Raw genomic sequence first — 20,028 nt, forward strand, 5'->3', positions numbered from 1 at the left:
ATTTAAGAAAAGGAAGAAGAATGGAGAAGACCCACTTCCTACTTGGGGAAGATGAAATCCTTCTCTCTTCAAACCCTCTCCAAACTTGAGAGAAAAACATCCAAAAGGTACTATTCTATTCTGGAAATTAAAATAAATGTTCAACTCTTTAAAATTAATAACAAGTTTAGTATTTATAAAATTCAGAAAATAGCGTTAGCGGATCTTTCGGCAAAGTTAGTCGATATTGCCGAATGACTTCGGCGACTCGCTTTTCATCTGTCTCATCGCCGTTTCGTGCTTGCCCTCAGCATCTTCACGTTCTGGACCATTGGGCAATATAGTATTTTTTCACGGAAGTATTTGGCGAAGCACCGATTGCTCCTTTCATCGCCTTTTTGATCATTCTCCTTTAGGGCTTCGCGTACTGGAACAAAGGGTGGAGTAAATCCCTTCGGTGAATCGCGAAGTGTGTTTGGCGATGCTTGGGCTTCAACTTCTTTGTTCTTTTCAGCCTTTTTGTTCCTTTTTGCACCTAAGTGTCCATGTTATGACTAAAACTTCAAATACCTAAAACATAAGAGTTTTCATCAAATATTTAAACAAAATAAGCATTCGAGGACACTATTCTTATAAAAATAAAGCCCTAAATGAGTCCAATTTGTGGACTCATCAACACCCCCAACTTAAACTTTTTCTTGTCCTCAAGCAAACTCAAGTTCAGCCATTCAAAAATGGTTTCTCAAATAGTGTTGCACAAGACTCAATCATGAACATACAAAACAAGATTCAAATTACTTATGCAAAGATCAACTGTGTAGTCAAAGATTCAAGTTGTGACACACCATTACCAGAGATTCTCATGCTCGCAATACTTGCTACTTGTGCAAGTTCAAACTCAACAAAAAGTATCTAAATGCCCTTACGTGAAGAATGATTCCATATTCACACATAGCGGTTAATTTATTCAAGATCAGGAATCAGATGCAATGCTCACACTTATAAAGAGGAACACAATGCATGTTTTCACCCATAGGTTTGCCTTTATTTCCAATCGACTTTTGATTCGGCTTAGTCAAGATCAAAAAGGTCTTTCTAAGTCTTGTAATGGGGCTGAGTGTAAAGGTATGGCCATTTAGGCTCAGTGACTTTTTCATCCTCGTGAGATGTGGTATTCTCAAGGCATTCCCTTCTCCTCCTTTATCAATTCTTTTTCTAATGCTTCTAAGTTACCTATTTATTCACCTTCATGGATTGCTTGGAAACCCAATTTCCTTCGTACCTTATTCCACAATTTTTTTTTTGAACTGAAGGGGAAGGGGTTTCCACTTATGCAATCCCATGGGTTAAGGGGGACTTTTTCTTGAACTTCTTGACTTCTCCTTTTCCTTTTTAGCACACCCCCAACTTAGGCTTTTGGCCTAAATTAGCTATTCACTTAATCACAAATTAAGAGGATTGTAGGTAGTGGGTCAAGTAAGATCTAGGATTCATCAAGGTTCTTCAATAGAAAGGTATGGCTCAAATGGTCTTCAAAAGAGTTTCACACACTCACGGGTAGGCCACAAAAAAGGTATATGTCAAATTTGGCTCACACTCTTTAAAGTTGCCTAAATCAATCAGACTAACAGGGCAAATTCTAGGTTTATTCATGCATGGTTCAAGGCAAGCTAATTACACAAGGCATTGACACTTAAGTCAAACAAAATAACACACTTTCGCTAGTGTGCAACAGTCATAACAAGAGAATCAATTCGATAAATGGATAATCAGAATGAGATGCAAAGAGTTCACATAGTGTCTATGCAACTTCATTTGGCCTCATCGTAGCCATACATTTATGTTCGTTCAATTGAGAGCACTATTCAAGTCATCGGTATTGATCAAAATCGAGACATAAATTTTTGCTAAAGAACAACCACATTCAACTCACGAGGGGTGGCAAAAATGTGCGAAAATTCAATTTTTTTTGAAAGGGTCAAAATCATTTCGCAATTAAATGTAAACGGAGCCACGAGCTCAAACATCCACAAAATAGAAGTAATTAACACAATTATAAATAGAACAACCCAGATATATACAAAACACGAATCACAAATAGGACACAAAAGGTGAGCCTCACCCCACCATAATTAAAAGCGTTTGTCCTCAAATGCAAATAATACAAAATTTAAGAGGCAAGTTAAAGAATGATAAGACATAGAGGTGAAGAAGTAATCCTGGTTATGCAGTTTGCTCCATCTATCATGGTATTAGTCGATTTATTTTTGTTTGGCAATATCAGCTGTAAGCACCGAATATCTTGGCAATTCGCTAAGTAAGCACTTGACTCACCGAGTTTTACAGAATCTGCAGTCATTGTGAAGATCCAAACCATAGTTTTCATCGAGATCGCCGAAATTGTCGATGAATCACAGATAATCTCCAAATCTCACCGAGTTTAACAGACTTCAGTGTTTACGATGTTCTGAGTCAAACAACGGATAGGGTCAGATTCGCTGACCCCTTCGGCGACTCGCCGATGTGATATAGTGTTTTTCATCCTTTATTCATTTTAGTACTTTTACCTGCACAAACAGCATACCATTTTATTACCGGAAATAAGTACTGACAATAATAAAAGTAAAGCAATTAAAGGGATTTTGGGTTGCCTCCCAAACGACGCCTTAGTTAACGTCGCGACACGACGTAGCAGCGCCATTAAGCGTCTTCCAAATATACCACTTCAATTAATGAAATCTCCTGACAATCTCCCAGATACTATTTCAGACGTTGACCATTCACTGTAAATGGAGGTCCTTCCTAATATTTAACTTCTATGGCACCATTGATGAACACTCGCATTACTGTAAATGGTCCAAACTATTTGGATTTGAGCTTTCCGGGGAAGAGTCTAAGTCGCGAATTGTATAGCAGAACCCAATCTCCTACCGTGAAGTCTCGCTTGAGTATTCGAGCATCATGCCATTTCTTCATCTTCTCTTTATAGATGGTTGAACGTTCATATGATCTGAGTCTAAATTCATCCAGTTCGTTCAGCTGCTCTGTTCTCTCTCTTGAAGTTTTTGACCAGTCCAAATTTAAAGCTTTCAATATCTATAATGCTTTGTGTTCTAACTCAACGGGTAGATGACAAGCCTTACCATATGCTAACTGATATGGAGATATCCCGATAAGTGTTTTGTAAGCAGTCCGATATGCCTATAGTGCATCATCGAGTTTCCTAGACAAATCAGTTCTATTGACATTTACTGTCTTGGCCAAGATGCTTTTGATTTCCCTATTCGACACTTCGACTTGGTCACTTGTTTGGGGATGATATGGGGTTTCCACTTTGTGTTTCACCCGATATTTAGTCAGTGCCATTGAGAACCACTCATTGCAAAAGTGGGATCCCCCATCGCTTATGATTGCTCTCGGAGTGCCAAATATGGCGAAGATGTAGCGTTTCAAGAATTGGACAACGCTTTTTCCTTTGTTGTTTGAAAGTGTGATGGCTTCCACCCATTTGGAAACATAATCCACAGCCACCAAGATATATTTATTTCCAAACGAGCTCACAAATGGGCCCATGAAGTCTATCCCCCATACATCGAATAACTCAACCTCTAAAATAGTAGTGAGAGGTAGTTCGTGTCTTCTAGACACTCCGCCTTGTTGCTGACATTTAGAGCATTTCTTACAAACTCATGTGCATCCTTGTAGAGTGATGGCCAGTAATATCCACTCTGGAGAACTTTAGCGGCGGTACGAACACCACCATGGTGATCTCTCACTGGTGATGTATGGCAAGCATGGAGAATTTCTACCACTTTTTCTTCAAGAACACACCTTCTGATGACATGGTCAGCACATTCTTGAAACAAGTATGGTTTGTCCCAAAGGTACCTTTTAACATCAAACGTGAATCTCTTCTGTTGGTAAAAGGTCAACTCATGCTGCATCAGCCCACACACAATGTATTTTGCAAAATCTGCATACCATGGCGTATGTTTGAGGGATATTGCAAACACCCGTTCATCTGGGAAAGAGTCATCTATGTCAACCTCATGCTCGACATTCTCTGTTGCTTCCAGCCTTGATAAATGTTCAGCCACTTGATTTTCGCACCCTTTTCAATCTTTCACCTCGAAATCAAATTCTTGTTATAGTAGTACCCACCTAATCAATTGTGGTTTTGCATCTTTATTTGCCATCAAATAACGGAGTGCAGCATGATCAGTCTGTACGATTACTTTGGTGCCTAGCAAGTACGCCCTGAATTTTTTGAATGCATAGACTACTGCAAGCAACTCTTGTTCGGTGACCGTATAATTTTGTTGGGCACTATTTAGAGTCTTGCTTGCGTAGTAGAGTGGGTGAAACAGTTTGTTGCGCTTCTGCCCCAACAGAACCCCTAGTGCCATACTGTTGGCATCACATATTAACTCAAAAGATTCAGACCAATTAGAGCTGATGATGATCGGGGTGGATATTAGTTTGTCTTTCAAACACTGAAATGCAGCCATACATGCATCATTAAAGTGGAATTTCACTTCCTTCTCTAGGAGTTTGCATAATAGGAGTGCAATCTTTGAGAAGTCTTTAATGAACCTTCTGTAAAATCCTGCGTGCCCTAAGAATCTGCGAACACCCTTTACTGAAATCAGCGGGGGTAATTTCTCAATGACCTCAATATTTGCCTTGTCAACCTCCAGCCCCTTTTGTGACACCTTATGCCCAAGAACTATACCTTTTTTTTAATCATAAAGTGACATTTCTCCCAATTTAGAACCAGATTTGTTTCGACGCATCTTTGGAGTACCTATCCTAAGTGAGTCAAGCATTCTTCGAACGTATCCCCTATGACTGAGAAATCGTCCATGAACACCTCCATAGAGTCATATCTGTAAAAATAGACAACATACAATACTGAAATGTTGTTGGGGCATTACATAGCCCGAATGGCATTCTTTTGAATGTGAAAGTTCCATAAGGGCAAGCAAAAGTTGTTTTCTCTTGATCTTCCGGCGTAATAGAGATTTGATTGTAACCGGAGTATCCATACTAAAAACAGTACCACCCACTTTCTGATAACCGGTCAAGCATCTGATCCACAAAAGGCATCGGGAAATTGTCTTTCTCGGTCCATGAGTAAAGCTTTCAGTAGTCCATGCATACTCTCTAGCCAGTCACTGGTCTTATTGGCACAAGTTCTCCTTTTGTATTTGGGACTACGATTAGGCCTCCCTTTTTCGGGACACATTGCGCTGGACTTACCCACTTAACTATCTGCAATAGGGTTTATCACCCCTGCATCTAGCCACTTGATGATTTCCTTTTTTACCACCTCTTGCATTGGAGGGTTTAATCTCCGTTGATGTTCTACACAAGGTTTGCATTTCTTGTCGAGCCGGATTGTGCGAGTGCAGATGCCAGGAGGAATTCCTACTATATCGGCTATTGTCAATCCAATAGCTTTTATGTGCTTCCGCAGTACTTCAATCAGCATTTTCACCTGCCTTTCAAGCAGATTAGCGTCAATAATTACCGGTAGAGTATTATTGGCTCCTAAGAAGGCATATTTGAGATGAGAGGGTAGGACTTTTAACTCCAAATTTGGTGGTTCTTCTGTTGATTGTTTAGCAGGGGGCTTTCTCTGTTTTTCAGATCGTTATCCAATTTGATTGGATTCCTTGAATATCCTCCTAATCCTGATAAAACAGCTACCTTTTCCTCGTAACCCTGAACTTCAGATTCATCATAATTAGGAAGCACAGATTCAAGGGGCTCATTCTTGCGCATTAAATGACTCACACTTGCCACTGCCTTATATATCACATCCTCAGTGGACACCACATGGATGTTACTTGGTTGCTTCATGGACTTACATATATTGAAGGTCACCTCATCATCATTCACATGGAACTTCAATTTCCCACTTTCAACATCCACCAGTGCTCTCCCTGTAGCTATGAAAGGCCTTCCAAAAATAATAGGAATTTCAGCATCGATCTCACAGTCTAGAATCACAAAATCAGCCGGAAAGATGAACCGATCCACTTTTACTAATATGACATAGAGTATTTTACTGATCGATCAGCCATGAGGAGTCTCATTGGGGTTGCCTTTGGTTCACCCAAACCAAGTTGCTTGTATATTGCATAGGGAATCAACTTGAGACTTGCCCCTAGGTGGCACAAGGCTTTAGCAAATTGGAGCATGCCAATCGTGCACGAAATTGTGAATGTTCCAGGATATTCTCTCTTAGTGACTGAATCATTTGTCATAATTGCACTGCAACTATGGGGCACATCTATCGTTTCATATTCCAAGCTCCTTTTCTTTGTAACCAGTTCTTTCATGAATTTGGCGTATCTCGACATTTCCAACAATGCTTCTACCAGAAGAAGGTTCATTGATAAGCTCTTGAATACTGACAATTTTTTTTTGAACTTCTCATCTTCATTCTTCTTTTTCAAACGTTGTGGAAATGGTGGAGGTATCTTGGTTAAGGGATGTATGACTTTTGGAACTTGAACTTCTTGATTTGCTGATGCTTATCGTGACCAATGACACTAACGTACGGTATGAGTGTCTACGATCGTCAATACTATAGTAACCCAATGGAGTGGTTTTGAGAATTGATAGAAAAATAAAATTACATTCTAACTAGTCATAGCTAAAGATATTAATGAACAAAAACATAGTAAATTAAAGGGGGTGATACGAAAGTATGAAATATCAAATGGGGGTTTTGTAACAAGTGATAAAACAACAAAATAAATAAGAAAATCAAGTATGGGGAAAGGTTCTTGGGATGTGACCGCAATACAAGTTGAGATAAATCGTTGGGTACATGCTTTCAATAGGAAATTTGCAAGACAATAGTGACTAGGCTAAGCTTTAAATGGAAATAAGTTCCCTCTCGAGCGACTTACCCCGTTTCAAATGTGTTCCTCTCGGACACCCATTTGCCGCATGAAAACCAGCCTACGCCTTACCCTACGCACTCTCTCTAGCTGAGTGTTAGGATATGGGACTAGGGCTCACCCTCTCAGGCTGAACCTCATGTCGACCCACTCCTTAGGCTATCAGTCTAGTGGTTTTGGTTTTGCGACCCACCTCTCGGGCAAGCCGAAAACACATGGGTGGCTTTGTATTTGCAACTACAAATCCTTTAGATTAAACCACAACCACTAGGTGAAATCACCATTAACATACATCTAACCTATCTGCAAACAAGACCCAACAAGAATATCAACCCATATTTGCTAAATCACACCCCAAGAATGGGGGTTTTTAGCCACACATCAAGAAATAAGAAATTGTACCTAACATGATAAAGAAATCAACTGGGTATAAGAAATTAAACCTTGAATTAAGCTACGTAAGAACAATAAAGAAAACTCAGTTCCAATGACACTATCGTACGGTATGAGTGTCTATGATCGTCGATAGTATAGTAACCCAACAAAAGGTTGGGTCATGTCACAAGGGAGTGGTTTTGAGAATACATAGAAAACTAAAATTTAGCTCTAACTAGTCGTAGCTAAAGACATTAACGATTAAAAACATAGTAAATTAAAGGGGCGACACAAAAGTGTCAAATATCAATTTGGGGGTTTTGTCACAAGTAGTAAAAACAACAAAAAATAACAAGAAAATCAAGTATAGGGAAATGTTCTTGGGGTGTACCGCAATACAAGTTGAGATAAGTAGTTGGGTAAATGCTTTTGAAAGGAAATTTGTAAGATAATAGTGACTAGGCTAAGCTTTAAATGGAAATAAGTTCCCTCTCGGGCAACTTAGCCCGTTTCAAATGAGTTCCTCTCGGACACTCATTTTATGCATGAAGACTAGCCTACACCTCACACCACTCACTCTCTCGAGCTGAGTGTTAGGATATGGGACTAGGGTTCACCCTCTCGGGCTGAACCTCATGTCGACCCACTCCGTAGGCCATCTGTCTAGTGTTCTTGGTTTCGTGACCTTCCTCTCGGGCAAGCCGAAAATACATGGGTGGCTTTGTATTTGCAACTAAAAACCTTTTTAGATTAAACCACAATCACTAGGTGAAATCACCATTTAAACTACATCTAACCTATCAACAAGCAAGATCCAACAATAATATCAACACATATTTGCTAAATCACACCCCAAGAATGGGGGTTTTAGCCACACATCAAGAAATAACAAAATACACCTAAAATGATAGTAAAACAAAATGCGTATAAGAAATTAAACCTTCATTTAAGCAAAGGAAGAAGAATGGAGAAGACCCACTTCCAATTCTTAAATTGCCCATATATGTAAAATTCAATTCTTTAGTGTGGGAATGAATTTGGTTATGAATTAATGTCACGAAAAGCTCCTAGCACAAAGTAGAGTTGAAAGTTTCCTTATCGATCAAGTTGTAATGTAAGATTCTCTATGGGTCAACTTCAAATGACCATATCTCATAGAATATAAAGAGTTAAGTGGCCCATAAAATATCAAATAAAGATATTTGAATCTTCTTTCCAACGCCACAAATTTTGCAACAATTTGACTTTTGAGTAATAAAGTTATGACCATTTTAGTAACCTGACACAGTGTAGTGACGAATTAGCCGACGGGAAAACATTAAAAGGGTCGTTTTTGTCTTTTTACATCTAAGAAACCCTAAACGGATTTTTGACTAATTAAAGACCCAAAACACTTATATTTTAATTTCTTAATTTATCAGTCTCTTTTCTCTCAAACCCTAAGGTAAAACCCTATGGAAAAATCAAATTAGAAGACTCCATTCAAGAGTTTTTTCATCTTTTTCAATATTCTTCTTCAAGGTAAGTCATTCTCCAAGAATTCCATTCTTTCCAACTCAAATTCCTCCATACAATTATCAATCACTAAGTAAAATCATAACTTTTGGCCACAGATATTTCAAGAAACTAATTCAAAAATCTCAAGAAAGGTATTCTTGGTTGTTTACCTTCAAACTAGGGTTTCAAGGCTTCTAATCAAGTTTTTCTTCAAGATTCTTCAAGAAATATTGATCTTCCAGGTATGTAAGGCTATCATAGTGTTGGACTAGTTCGTCCTCATGTCCTACATCTACTTTCAAATCACTAAAAATGTAATCTAGGATTCTATCCTAGATTTGAATATTCTTGAGATAAGTTGATTTTAAGTTCTCGAGTTATTGTTTCTTTTGAAAATTCTATTCCTAATTATTGAATTGCTATATTTTATGCATTAAGATTCTTGAGTTGATTTGTTCATGTCTATATTTCAGCATGAACCCTATGAATTGAGTATTTTTTAGATGAGTAGTATCATTGAGTTCTAAGTACTGAGTTTCCATATTGCTATTAAGATCCCCGAGTTGAGTCGCTCATGTCCATAATTTCGGATGAACCCTATGAGTTGAGTTATAAATCTTGAGAAGATTTTTAAAGCCAACACTTGAGTTTTAAACTGTGTTTTTGAGGAAGTAAAGATGGGTTTTGAGAACTAGTTTCTAAAATATGATTCGTATGACAATCGAGTACGCCATCAATATTTAAGCAGTACGGTATCCAGTTATGCCATTAATTTTTATGCATTATGATTTCTTGAGTCATCAATGATCATATCATAATAAGATTTTGATATATTTTTGAGAAAAAGTTTCTAAAATATGATTAGTATGGCAATGAAGTATTCGATCAATGTTTAATCAGTATAGTATCTAGTTATTCCATCAATGTTTATGCAGTATGACTTCCCGAGTTTTCAATAATCATGTCAAAATATGATTTTGATATATTTTTGAGAAAGAGTTTTTCAGTATGGATTGAGTAAGAATATAAGGGAACTAAGTATTCCCAAAGGTATCAATTTTTACATTGATAAAAGAGAAACTTGGATTTCTAAATTATATTTCAAGAGAAGTTACCTCTTTTAAGAGGGTAGTTTGAGCAATTATCTCAAACCAGAGAAAGAGTTATGTTTTTAAAAATATGAGCATCAGTATATATTATTGGGAGTATTATTGAGCACCGATATGGGGACGATTTTAGATAACTTAACGTCTTCATAAACCATGAATGCCAACATAGGTAAGGGGTCATACTTTTTAGATGATTCCTTATTTCTTTTTAAGTATACCTTAGTGGATACACTTAGTTGTAGTGTTCTATACCCCGACAAGGTATATGACAGTTCTGGCAGCATGGGCAAGACAGTGTATCATCACATAGCTTATACTGATGGTGCTTGGTTAAAGAATATCCCAGTAGAGTTAAAGTGGATTATTATATATCACTTATTATGTTGAGTTCAGAGATGAGAAAGTATTTTTTAAATCTTTAAATGCTTTAAATATTTTATTTCTTTACATTAGCTTGAGTACATTGTTATCTATTGTAGTCCTTTCTTTCAGTTATTTTTTTATTCAGCTATATTACATACTCGTACATTCAATGTACTGATGTCATTGGATCTGCATCTTTAAATGATGCAGATACAGGTTCTTAGGATCCTCAACAAGAGTTAATTGAGATCACTTCATCCGCTGGTCTGCTTATGAGTGGGATATCCTTGCTGTTGGAGTGCTCCAATTTTTTTTGAGTTGTTAGTAGTATTTCTTTTGAGGAGTCGTGGGTCTTGTCCCAACAGTCATCTTTTTGTAGTAGAGGCTTCATAGATAGACAAATTTGGAGAGTCTTTCAGTTTTAGATGTTTTATTTAATACTTAAGTGTCATGACCCAGGGGTACACCCTAGATGTAACATGACGTACTTGACCCCGAAGGGGTCTCATACAAGCCCTTAGCATATCATAACATCAGATAATATAAAAGTACAGAAATTTTAAAAACTTTTATCAATAAAATCGAAGTCTTTTGATAAAATGCAAGCGGAAGTCTTTTACTACACTTTTGTCTCAAACCATCTAATACAACTTTAGAATAAAACTCTTGGGACAAAGCCCATACAATAGTCTTAACATCGAAATAAAAGACATTAAGGAACTAGTGGGTTTTGTCCTCGAAGCTATGTAGACTCACCAAAATCTTCAACTCCTTTGCTCCTTAGAAATCTATCTACAAGATTGGAACTAAAATCTCACAACCCTACATTTGATGATAATGTAGGCAAAGTATGCATTAGTACAAAATGTACTAAATATGTTAGCTAGCATAATCCCTTAGCATATCATAACATCAGATAATATAAAAGTACAGAAATTTTAAAAACTTTTATCAATAAAATCGAAGTCTTTTGATAAAATGCAAGCGGAAGTCTTTTACTACACTTTTGTCTCAAACCATCTAATACAACTTTAGAATAAAACTCTTGGGACAAAGCCCATACAATAGTCTTAACATCGAAATAAAAGACATTAAGGAACTAGTGGGTTTTGTCCTCGAAGCTATGTAGACTCACCAAAATCTTCAACTCCTTTGCTCCTTAGAAATCTATCTACAAGATTGGAACTAAAATCTCACAACCCTACATTTGATGATAATGTAGGCAAAGTATGCATTAGTACAAAATGTACTAAATATGTTAGCTAACATAACATCATAAGAGCATAATATCATAAAGGTTAGTCAACATAAGACATAATCCATTACTTCATGAAACATCAACTATAAGCAGGAGAGACAATAACTTTATCATCAGTAAAGTCTACAACATAAGCATCATATAAGCCTTGCTCAACTGTTAGTCATTCATATCATAAAGGGATATTCTCAAGTAACCTCAAAGCATAATTGTGCAATGCATGAATAGCATCCCATAATACCATCCAAGCTAAGTATCCCTTTTGGTCATGTTAATCATAGTCTACATGCATGGTCAAGTCTTAGGCTTTCATATCATAAGATTACTATACCCCTAAGTAACCTCAAAGAATACTTGTGCAATGCACGAAGGGCATCCGATAATATCATTCAAACTAAGCATAATTTTGAAGTCACCATATGCATACCTACCATTCACTTAGTCTCATTCTTAGTTTACTTCATATAGACAAGGGAACTATCACCTTTAATCAATCATATCATGGAAGGCAACTATGGCAATAATCGAAGCTATGCATATATCATACAAGAGCACACTTCATAAGTAGCTTCAAGTCATACTTGTGCAATGTATGAATAGCATCACATACCACTATTCACATTAACTACCACTTTAGGCTATCATACCTACTCACTAGTTGGGGACTAGTCCCTCTTTACTATTTGCCTCTATTCATTTCATTTACTTCTTTTCTTAGTTAAAGGCAAGACATCACACGTGAATGATAACAAGTTATCAATTCAAGGCTACCAAGGAATAGCACCGTACTAGGCTAGACCAAGCTAATCATTTAGCTAACATGACTACATTATGCTATGTCAAGCTACCATGGAGGGCATACTATCATGCAAGTCTAAGCTATTCAAGGAAGGATACAAGTGTTCCATCCTAGCTACCATGCAAAACATCCTATGATGTTAAAGCAAGATACCCTTAGGAGAGTATGGTTTCTCAATCCTAAGCTACCATGAAATGATCTTGGCCTAACCAAGTCCAGCTATCATAAAGGAATTGTACAATGCTAGTTCAAGCTACCCTTAGGAGAGTGTATGTCCATAATCCTAGGCTACCATGACTACTACTAATTCAAGCTACCATGAAAGCATCTTACAATGCTATTTCAAGCTAACCTTAGGAGAGTATGGTTTCTCAATCCTAAGCTACCATGAAATGGTCTTGTCTTACCAAGTCATGCTATACATAAATAGTTCACATATCACAACTTCAAGATATTCTAGTCTAACATGCTTTGATTCATTTTAGGTGATTAGCCTTTCAACCAAGAATTATTCTATGTGAGATAATCTTGTACCTCCTAGCATGTTTTTGCCTAAGTGTGTAAGTGAGAGGTTGCTTTCAACAATACACAATAAGATCATATCATATTGGCTTTACTCTCAAAGCCCTAACATTCATAACTACAAGCCTTACTCTCAAAGCTTTACTTCTTACCATAATCATTCATAACTAGACTTTAAGGCATTCTAATCACATTCTTCATTATTAGGTAATTCTAGTCATAATTCATCATATAAGTTCTATCTCAAGCCTTACTAGTCAAGATCCATCATATTCACATTCTTCTAATTAAGTTCATGTATATATGTTCTAGTCTTATTTAATTACTACTCATAGCATTAATTATAGAAGATCACCTATGAACCTTCAATTTCACCTTTCATGGCATAAACCCACATAATATCAATTCTCCCAATTAGACTAGGGATCAGATAAATTCATCATAATATCACAATCAATGCTAAATAAATTATCATTAGATATTATCCACTCAATTGGAATCATACCCATCACTACCCACAATATGGGAAGAAACCCTAACTAGATTTGGGTTTTTAACTTCAAAAGTGGGGGAAATCTTAGGGGCTCTATAGGTGGAAGAACCCATAGATGAATAAGCTAAAATACCTTGACTCAAAGCCCTTACACAAGCTTACAAAAATGGAGTCTTGTTTTTGACCTAAGCTTCAAGCTTTATCTTTTTCTTCAAGTCTTAAGTTTTCTAGAGATATAAATATTTTAGTGGAGATTATTTGGGGGTTTTCTTTGGATTCTAGGGAGATTGACTAAAATTGACGGAAACATGAGTGTAAAACGATTATATACTTTACTAGGAAAGAATAAATCAATATAGTATCTATTTAGGGACAAATAACTAAAAAACCCTAAGATTCTAACTTAAAACTGCAGATCCGCATGCTGAAGCTCACCAAATGTTCCCTCAGGTCGCCTAATTTTACAGTGAGTCGACTTGGAGGCTAAGTTGACTTAGGCGATGAGGGAGTTGACTTCAGTGACTCGCTGACTGGAATGGTGAGCCTGACTTTGGTCACCTAATGTTACAGAATGCAGGACATCAAGAATCAAGCCAAAAGGCGAGGAGGCTCCACTTGGGGAATCCACAAGTCGACTCAGTAGATCGCTTAGTCGACTCGGAGGATCGCCTAGTCGACAAAGAAGTAAACTTTTTTCCCTTCTCTTAATCCGGGGTGTTACATTATGTTTCATACTGAGTATATTCAGTTCCATTTTGTCATTCAGTAAACTGTTTTTAAACATTCCTTTCAATTTAATGCTTATGTATGCTTGATTTGGTCTTCCTCTTGTAGTTAGCTAGGGTGAGTGTTCGCTTGGGGATTTACAATGATTCTCGAGTACCGGCTACGTCCAGGGTGTAGACTTGGTTTGCGAAAAACATTGTGACAGAGCACAAAGTTCAAGTGTCATAGAGTGTCTGTGAAGCCGTGTTAAGTAAGATCTTATTTATGGTTGTGAGGGTTCCACTTCTATAAATAAGGGACTACATACATTTAATAAAAGTTTCCCTTATTTTATACTCTAAATTATGCAGTAGAACTGTGTCATAAGGAATTTATTCTAACTCTTGCGTTCTCATATCCATAAGACCTTCCCTCATACTCAAGGTGGTTGAAAAGTAAAGCCCAAGATCATTATGGATGAGTTATTCATAGGAAAAGTCTTGAGGATGTCATGAGACTGTAAATGGCTTAAGAGTAGATCGTGAGTGAGTTTAAGTGTTGAGTTTCAAAAGAATGCACTCCTATTAATATGAATCATGAATTCGAGCTAAAAGCGAGATTATTCCTAGTCTCTTTTTCCTAAACCTTGTTTTTGTTGATACTCTTATGGGGAAGCATGTTTAAGAGCCTGGTTAGTGTTTACATGCAAAAAGATAGTGTGAATTACAATGTTATAAGCAGTAGTACTAAAAGTGCTCAGAGTTAGAAGAATGTTGGTAGAGCTTCAGTAATCTAAGAAAGAGAGATAGTGATCAGGAAAATTATATTGTTGTAGTCATGCACCCAATATGTTTTTAACGATGAGTTCTCTTTTGTGAGTAGACTAAGGAATAACAATCTTATATAGAGTTCGTGATAGGGGGTAGAGTAAGAGTTACTAGTTAGGATGAGTTAGGGTATACTTTAACTAGAAAAGAGTTTATGATGATGTGTCATTTTGTTGGTAATGAACAAGTGTAGCTGTTGAATAGATGAGCATGAGTATTCATGAGGTGATAGATCTAAGCCGGACTTGTGATTTTTGGAAGATCCTATGATATTCAGAGAGCCATATAAGCCAATGATGTGTACTGAGTGGGTACATATTACTTAAGTTGTGAAAGGAGGTGTGACGGTAAATTGTAAGTATGAAGACTGATAGATAAAGATTGACTACTTGTCAAGAGGTTTTAGTGGGTGAGTGTTTGTTAATTTGTATCTAGTAGTTGTAAGTTTGTATAGTAAGGGAGCAATCATATTGATATCCGGGTGTAGTAATAAACATTAAGCTTGAATTTGAGATGAAAGTCGTGATCAAAAGAATGGTAACATGAGGGTGATGATGGTAGTCTTGAGGCTTGATTTGGTAGACTTGAGATAGAGTAGGTGAGGAATTGAGATGTTAGCTATAGTGAATATGAGTTGTACAACTGAGAGATCCTAACTATAAGAGAAGGGAAGTGAAGTGTGGCTAAGTCATAAGAGTACCAACAACATTAAGAGGTGTACCCGAGATTATATGTAACTAGACGAGGTTCTAATTAAGTTTATGGCTTTGTATATGTGCCTAGATACTATAATCGAGGTACAATGTGGAGTAGGTTGAACTAAGCATTATTTTTCACTTAAAGAGCTAGATGAAGCGACCTTATAAGCCAATGAGAAGAGGTTAATAGATGCATCTTAGAAATGGGTCTTAGAAGGAGTCTTAGTACCTGCGTATGGATAGTTCAGTAGGCATGAGATAAGCCTTTCCTTATTATTAGAGTAACGAGAATGTACACCACTTTAGATATGATTGAATAGCATAGCTTTAAATTGTCAGTTTTAGACCTAAGGGGAGATGATAAGATGAGAAACCAAGTCAAGTGTTGCAGATGAGATAGTGATGTCTTCCGGAAGTGTTTTCAGAGATATATCAGTACGCACATAATCTTCAATATTCCACAAGCAAAGTTAGTTGTAACACCCCGAATTTAAGAAAATAGAAAAAATGCAGCTTTCTAGGACCTGGTGCAAGAACCACGGAAGCCACCGATGGTCTGACACACGGTCCGTAAGTGGGGTTCGTCGTTTGGCACTAAGTGTTTATGGTCTCTGACCCCACCCACGGTCGACTAGGACGGTCCATGGTTGGACCTACAGACTATAGGTCTGACTGTATGTGAGGGTTAGCAGCCAATTGGAGGGAAATGGTTGTTGGATTTACTTTAAACGGTCATATCGTTTAGAAAAAAATGAATTAGGTGAACCATGACCTATCAAATCAAAGACAATTGAATCCTCTTTCCAACCCCACTGAGTTTGATAAAATCCCATCTCCAAGTAACACTTTATGCTCGTTTTAGTGATGCCTTGTCGGGCAGAAGTTGACCGACGACCCCTACCGATGGTTGGAAGGTCAAATGACGGCCCATTAGTGCTGTAGTAGGTGGCACTTACCAGATTTAAGTCAGGGTCGTTTTGGTCCTTTCCCCTATGTGTTGGGCACTTAAACTACATCGTTTGATGCCTAAACTACGTCGTTTTACTCTGTTTAAGACTAAGAACTTAGTAAGACAAATTCAAAAACTTTATTCACCAAAAATCATCCAAACATAGAGAAAAAAGGAGAAGAAACAGATGCGAATTTCCCAAGAACAACCAAAAGGTTTTCTTCAAGTTTCAGCCCCGAAATCGAAGGATTTCTCTGTAGATATCGCCACCAAGTATGTGGAATTTTAGTAGTGGGTTCCTTTCATCCAATAGGTCCCTAGAATTCAGTCAGCTCCTTGATTATCCATATCTTGTTTAGACCTAGGGTTTCTTAAAGGTCTTTTTGGATGATCAACCACACTGGAACTGAGACACGGCCTTGGATTTTTGTTGTTATTTAGTTGTTGTAGTATACCTAATTGAAATAATAGGTTTTCTTGGAATGTTTGCTTAACTCCTTGTATGAAACTCAGAACCTTAGTTAATGTAGATTCTTCTAGTTAATGAATTACACTTGCTAGGTCAGTTAAACAGATAATCATGCTTTAGATTTTGAATGTCACATTATCAGTATATAAATGTTGCATTCTTAGATTGCATGTTAGTATTTTGAGCTATTCAGTAATTCAGCATTTTAGTTACATTTGTTTCATATACATATTCTGTTGGGAGTATACTTAACACTAAGTTGGACAAGGGTTAAGCGTACCCTCATAGTCCCAGAACTACGTGCCCCCATAGGAGTATAAGTTCCCTCAGTTGGGCATCAAATTTAGTGATCACACCAGTCATGCCTTTATACCTCTGGCAAGGTATATAGGGTCCTCTTGATGGGGTCTATACATCGGACTCCATGTTTAGCTTACATGGTTTTATGTCGGTTAATAGTAGCTCCCACAACCCGACTCCTAGTGCATTTGACCATGTTTTCAGTATATACATCAACATTCAGTTAAGCATGTTATTTTCATGAGTAGTACTTGGTCTGTCACGACCCAAGGCTACCCCGTAGATTTGACACGGTGTACAAGACTCCGAAAAGCCTCATAGCATACCATAAAGTAAGAACATAGGAAAAAGTGAGGAAACTTAAAACTTTTCTTTACAATCGAAGTCTTATATAAAAACAAGTGGGAGTCTACAACACTATATATCAAACCATCTATAACACTTGAATACAATTGTAGGGACACAACCCTTACAAAAGTCTAAAACATAAAGAAAGACTTAAAGGACATAATGGTCAAGCCCTCGAATATTATGAGGACTCACCCAGATTCTTCTTCTTGTTCAACTATGATCCTAGCCATGAAAGTGGAAGTCGATATCGCCGAACCCTACACTTATAGAAAATGTAAAAATATGGGTCAGCACAAAAATTGCACCATGTATTGTAGCCATGTACAAAAATCCTAAAACATGCAAAAATGGACATTTTAGTTGAAACCATGCTATATGCCAATTTTGAACATCATCCTTGAAGTAGTTGGGGAATGTAACGCATAAGACATCTCATGTACAATTCATCATACCATAAAGGGTATCAACATAATTACAAACATAGTCTCCAATATAAACATAATGCATAACCCAATCATCACAAACCAAAGTTCACACACATAGTTAAATACCAAGATCACATCATCATATTAGAACCATCACATAAGTAACCCTAGGTTATACTTGTGTAATGCATAGATAGGATCCCATAATCCCATCTACACTAAGTGCCACTTTTAGGCCACCATGCTCATACTTATCATGCTTTGCTCTCATCCATAGTCCGTACTCATAGATAAGGAAACATTCATGTTCATAGCTTTTAACTAGGAATGCCACTCTTAGCAACAATCCATATTATACACGTATAAATACATATATCTTCATAGCATAAGGAAACCACACAATAACCTCTTTCATGGTTTACTTGTGCAGTGTATAAGTGAAGTCCCATACCCCCACTCACACCAAGTAAAATTCATTATGAAGTTATTAATATAGTTCATATTCCTGTTCATAATTCATAAAAAGAATGCAATAACTCATAAATCATCATGTCATAAGAGAAACATACCACAACCACTGTCAGAGCCTACCTGTGCAATGCATGAGTGATGCCCCATACCCCCATTCATACTAAGTAGTACCTCTTGAGGAACCATATTACATAACTCATGTTCTTGTTCATTGTTCATATTTCTTGTTCATGTCATGGGTCATATTCTTGTCATGTAGGGAAATAACCTTAACCGACATAGACAATGTGAGCTACATGGAATCCAGTGTCATGCCCCCATACCGAAAAGAGGTTTCCTACTTGCCTAAGGTAGAACTCATGTATTAGCTTTTAGGTGGATCCACTAGCTAAAAACCTATGTGGGCAAATAGTTATGGGAAAAGGAGATTGCTACTAGAAACCTGGACTAACTGACGTAAAAGGTTTCCATATCATGAGATAACTATTTGGGGAACCCGCTCTAACTGGGGTCAAAGGAACACATTGGAAAGCCAGACTAACTGGCGTAAAAGCTTCCCTCTCATTTTCATATCCACTCGGTGCTAAGCATAATCCCCTTAAAGTTCTTGTTAAGTCTTGACTTAAGTTTCTGTTTATGGAAGGGTGACTTAACACTCAATCCAATACAACATCATGATATAGCTAATAGATTCATTAGGTGAGAATGGCCTTTCAACCTTAGAATCATTAATATGTGAGTAAACCTTTCACATCATGTTCATAGTGTATTATTGAGAATGGCCTTTCAATCAACACAACAACATTATCATAGTCATGTACATTTCATGCATAGCCATGTGTAAAGGTGCACATGAGAATTAGCCTTTCAACAACACCTTAGTCATTGCATAGTCGTGTTTATGCATGGGGTGTGTGTGTGTGAGATTTTCCTTTCAGCGACACAACTACAACATTATCATCATAGACACTTCAATCTCAAAGTGTTCATAAAACATGCACATAACATCATAATCATAGTATCTTCACTTCTAAGTGGGTCACAAGCTCATACACAATTCTTATCAACTTGTACAAACCCTCATAATTTACCCTTCGAGGGCCCGAATCAAAATAAACCCAAACATCTAGAATTACTACATTAGGTAAGGGGAATATCATGATTCAAGTTAAACAATTCATTTGATGCATAAACTCATGTACTCATTATTATAGGTGATGTGGGTGAAGTCCTTCCACAATAATGCCATATACAATTCAACATACATATAGCTTCCTCCATAAAGCCTTAACATCCATAGTTTATTCAAATTACCTTTTACCCCCTTAAAGCCCTAGAAGTCATCTTCATGCTACAAGCCTTACTCTTAAGCAATGCCTCACATGATCATCATGTATACCTAATTCTCAGGGTAATCCAACAACATGCTTAATTCTTAATCAATTATAATCATGTGTCATCATATAAACTCAATCAATATAGACATAATTATTTCACATACTCCCTTAATCAATCAACCGACATCAT

Source organism: Solanum tuberosum, unplaced genomic scaffold (assembly GCF_000226075.1).
Source record: "Solanum tuberosum cultivar DM 1-3 516 R44 unplaced genomic scaffold, SolTub_3.0 scf00587, whole genome shotgun sequence".
Lineage (NCBI taxonomy): Eukaryota > Viridiplantae > Streptophyta > Magnoliopsida > Solanales > Solanaceae > Solanum > Solanum tuberosum.